Genomic DNA, 5,238 nt, shown 5'->3' on the forward strand with positions numbered 1-5,238 from the left:
GTTTCGGTGAACTATTTTCTTAAAATACGAGATCGTAATCCGAACGAGCCGCCATTATGGTCGGCGTCGTTTTCATTTTTTGGGCGACAATACAGATTAGCGCTGCCTGCTGTTATGGAGACGTATTACATCTCGCGCACGCGCAGAACGTACTCTGAAGTGTGTTCTGAGGCACTTTTTTTTTACCTCGGGGAGCCGACTGATCAGTTCGACTGCCTTTTCTGCCGACGGTCAGCCATCGGGTTGGTGTGTCAGAGCCTTAAGGGAACAGACATCTGGCCGAAATGAGGAACATCCGGTGGAATATCTGGTCGGCCCCTGAACAATCCCGGAAATTAAACGTCTTCGATATAGACTACTGGAACAGTAACAAGCAACAGAAGATTTTCCTTACTGTACAATAGTGAAACAGACAACCACACAGGCAGAGCACAAAGAAACACAGACAAGGCAGAGCAGGAGAGATTCTACGTATTTATTGCTGTGTCTCCTGAGAGTCCGTGATCTTTTTTCTAATCTTAACTAGTTGTTTTGGTGCCTGAACTTAACTGTCGTCGCATGACACTCACTTTTTGTCAGATAAACTCAACTGTAAGGGCTGTAGTACTTGAGTCTGAGACTTTTTTTGTATACTCGTTGGTATTTGGATTCGGCCATTGGACTCGCCAAATATTGTAGTTGGTCCAGACCGAGTCTAGCACTATATGCTTTTTTTCTAAAGTAACTTCCTCCTTCAAAACAAAGCCAGTTTCAGTGAACGCACCGTCCGTGTTTTTCCGACGTCGGCATCTGCTGCGCTGCAGAGCAGACTGTTGAAATACAGTCCCACTTTACACTGTTTAACGTTAGCTGTCAGCATTTTAACCCTGTTTAATCCAGCTGCTAGCTAAAGGTAGGCTAACGTTACCTGCTGTTGAGTGGAGTGTAAAGTCAGGCACCGAAATAAGGCACCGAAATTTTCGTTCTTATTTGGTCTCGTTACTACCGTTTAGGTCGGAACCGGTGCCCTATTGGCACCGCGTTTCGCTACCCAACCCTAATCATGAGGCATCAATCATTTTCAGAACTCTTTTTTCTGTTTCCACCTTGACTGTCTCTCATTTGGACTTGGTCTTGACTTGGACTTGAACCTCTTTGTACTCAGTCTTGACTTGATCTTGACTAGTCCTGGTCTTGGACTTGTCTTGGACTGAATAAAGGTGGACTTGACTACAGCCCTGTCTCACGGTGCTCTGTAGCCGGCTCACAGTCCCCTTTTCTTGGCTAAATTTACCTGTATAGGCCGCTAAACTGTGACCGGTCGTCACATTAAAGGCTGGTGGTCGCCGTAATTGTTAGGATATCATACCAATTCATTCATTCATTCAACCTTCATTTATACTGGAGCTGCTGCACTCATTTACAATGACGTCGAGTCAGTTACAAAGACAACGAAAACGACACAGAAAAAAGAAGCGACACCATCATAAGAACACAGAAAGACACTACAACTTTCTAAAATGGAAAAACAATGTGATAAACAAAGAGAAATACAACTATGTAAAGCAATTACGATTAGAAGTTTGGAGGCCCAAAATCAGATTTCTAAAATGTCCAAAAGGCACAAGTGAGTTGATTTTAAGAAAGTTTAGTATTTTGTTCCATGAGTCAGGCACACTGAATCACTAAAAGCAGTTTAGCCGAATAGGTGTGCACAAGTTTTCGAACGATATCATACGAACCTGTTCATGAGAATGCTTTGCTACTTAATACCTCTGAATCATGAAGCAACATTCGTATTCAAATCTCCTGAAGAAAAGGTGTGCCTGGCTGTAACAAAAGTACAAAGATAACATTTAAGATATTTCCCTTTGACCGAGGTCACTAAATATTATCACACTCTGTGACTAAAAGGATACGTCTTTTCTTACATTTTTTAATCTACTTTCTTTGTCCGAGGACATTGTTTCATCCGTTGCTTTCTCTTCATTTGTGCAACAGGCTCAGGTTGCCAGATGATAAGTTTGTATTTAATCCCACTTTCTATGTGATAACAGTACCAAGGCGTTTGTTGGTGCTGCCACTGCCTGTCTGTTTCAAGGGAAATCCCTCCTTTGTCTTTCAAGGAAGCTCAGCAAAACTGGGAAAACCTGAATTTGTCATCAAAAGTCAAACAGCTGGAACGTATTTGATTACGGAGAGCCACTGCTAAACGTGTTAGTCAACACTCCAGACTATACCTATAGGCTCTGGAGACCACTCATTGCAAGAGCAGCATAGTAAAACTGTTTTCAGAGCTGTCAATCAATGTGCCAGAGCTGTGGTGCAACGCAGCGACACAGGGCGCTCTGGGGATTGGTCTTTAAGTGCTTAACCCCCCGAAGGATTACTGCTTCTTTATGACTATATGTGTGGTTTGTGCCTGTGCTCCAAATGATGCACATGTGATCAGGGTGGATCAGAGGTGACAGACACAGGGGACTGGATCTGGTCTCATTCTTTCTGCTCTCTCTCTCTCTAAGAGACACTAACATTAAAATCCTGATAATCAGAGAAGAATTCAAAAAGTAACCCGTGAATCATTTTCGGAGATGATGCATCCATAACTCATGCTCGCTGCTGTTGTAATAACAGCAATGGTTTTTTTTTGTTTTTTTTTAATTCAGAAGAACTTACTTAGTTTTTCCATTTTGTGATACTTTTTTTCAGAATCAGAAAACCCTTACAAGGAATTTGCCTTGGTGGTTGGTGCATACATAACCCTAAAGGCTGTTTTATGCTTCTATGGAGGCTCCACGCAGAGCTTTCACCGTAGCCTACGTAAGTGGCCTGATGTTGATACTTGTGCGCTGGTGTGTGCGTCAAGTGTGTGGTAGAGTGAGGGAGAAGTGAGAGAGATTAGCTTCGGAGCGAGTACCGACTCTAGAGTTATAGTGAGAGAAACAAAGTGTCTCCTCTGTTCTTTCTGACCACGGTGGGAAATCTGGAGCAGGAGAAGTTAACCCTCTCCTTGAGTTCATGTTGTTTATGGAGGAGGAGAACCAGGAAATGAGTCAGGAGGAAATGCAACGCTACCGAGCCATGGCCGAGCGACGTGTAGTTACATTTTTCGAGAGGTGCACGTCAGGCTACGGTGTAGGGTCTGGCGTAGGTTCGTATCTCCACGTACGGTTAAGAGCCCTTTCCTTTTAAAAAACTTTCCTAAGGGCGCCGGGTTAGCTCAGTTGGTAGAGCAGGCGCCCATATATAGAGGTTTACTCCTCGACGCAGTTGCCCCGGGTTCGACTCCGACCTGCGGCCCTTTGCTGCATGTCATTCCCCCCCTCTCTCTCCCCTTTCATGTCATGTCATGCCCAAAAAAATGATCGTAAAAATGTAAAAAACGGTAATATTACGGCAGGAGACTGCCCTTCCCCTGAAAATGCCCACATAGGTCGTTTGTTCAAGCAGCAATAACGACCTATATTTAAGTTTAAAGTGTTGGCGCCCTCTAGTGGCTGTAGTAGTTATAACAGGAATAGTCTCGCATTGCCAGACCTTCTTCCACAGCGCTGCGGAGGAGGGTCTGGCGAGTCCACACAGCATTCTGGGATGGGAGAAAAACATGCTCTGATTTGTTGGCATTTCTTTAAACCAATCACAATCGTCTTGAGTGGTGATTCTGATGTTTCTGGAGTGGTTTACTGGTCTGGCCCACACAAATTAGGGTTATGTGGCCCATGAACTAAAATGAGTTTGACACCCCTGCACTAAAGCTTTAAATGTTGGCACCCAAACGACTGGATTTGGATTAAAACAGTCCTTGGACACGAACAGGCGTTTCCTGGGTGAAACTCTTTTGTTTTCCCCGGGACGCAAACTCCTCACCCTGGCTTAAAAAAAGCCCTGCGTTTTAGGACACAACCCTCCACCCCGAGCTCCTCTATGCACGGATCAGACAATCTTAAAGCAGCAGCAGTCACTGTGGTGCATACAGCAAAAAATACGGGGAATACATAGGAATTACAATGCACTACTTTTCTTTCTGGTCTGGCAATGATTAGCTATATGTAAGAATGGTTGATGAGTGCAGCCTGAAATCAGCCACCTGTCGCTGGACAGGAGTTCACCGTGCAGAGCGGTTAGTGTGTGTCTGTGATTGTGCGAGTAAACGTAAGTGACTGGGCCATGGGGGGGGCCATCCATCCTGCTGCACAATAAACAGTTTGTTTCCCAGGAGCACCCCTCATGTTCCTGTTGTTGGCTCCATCGCCGCTCACTGGGAAACGTCCTGGCCTCTATTGTCCAGGGGGTCGGGGGGTCACAGGATGCTCCTAAAGGCCCAAAAGGGGAGGTAAGAGGTTGGATAGGGAGGCATGATAAAGAGCTACCCCTCCACAGCCCCCCATCTCTCCACTCACACACCCTTTAAAATTACAAAACTTTAAAAATGCTTCTTTCCCCCCCTCTCTTGTCTCACTGTCTTTCAGTCAAGATGCCAGTCATTATCAGGAGTTTCAGGAAATGAAATTAGGACAATGCTCCGACTGACTGTTGCACATTGAACATCCTGATTAGTTTTTTTTTCATGTGTAGCGCTCTGTTCCTTGCGTGCGTTCTTTGCATATCTTTAATGGAGGACTTTGCTTTCCCATACAAAAATGGTAAATTCAATCTTAGCAGCTAACAGAGGGTAAAAGGCGTATCATTAAAGGAAGAAAAAAAAGGAAGAACAGCCAAGAAAGGAGTGGTTGTATTGTACTGTTTTCACCACACAAATGTTATACTTTTACCACAGACGGAGCTTAAACCAGTGGCGATTTTAGACCCTTTTTAGGGGGGTTCAAGCCCCACTAAATTTCATCTCAGCCCCCCTAAAAATTATAATAATAAAAACTTGTTTTGTTTTTTTAATACATTTTAGTGCTTAGGGACCATTCGGTATTCATCCAACATTTTTTAGTCTGGGTGGGGGGGGGGTCACCCAACTTTTTTATTCATGAAAAGAGCAAAATTTCAAAGTGGCTTGTTTGGTGCATATTTATCCATGTAGCTCTCAGTCTCGGCCCCCTAGCAGATGGTCTGACCCCATACGCGGAGTTTGCTGGGGGGGCAGGAGGAGCACTGCCCCCCTGGTGGCTCAAACAGGTAATTGCATTGTTTAAAAAAATAGTGGAATAATTACATCTGACATGACCAGATATTTTATAAATATCTTAAATAACACAAAACGAAATGGTGATAGGTAATACATCTGATTTCATATACTGCTTTAGTAAA

Source organism: Sander lucioperca, chromosome 2 (assembly GCF_008315115.2).
Source record: "Sander lucioperca isolate FBNREF2018 chromosome 2, SLUC_FBN_1.2, whole genome shotgun sequence".
NCBI lineage: Eukaryota > Metazoa > Chordata > Actinopteri > Perciformes > Percidae > Sander > Sander lucioperca.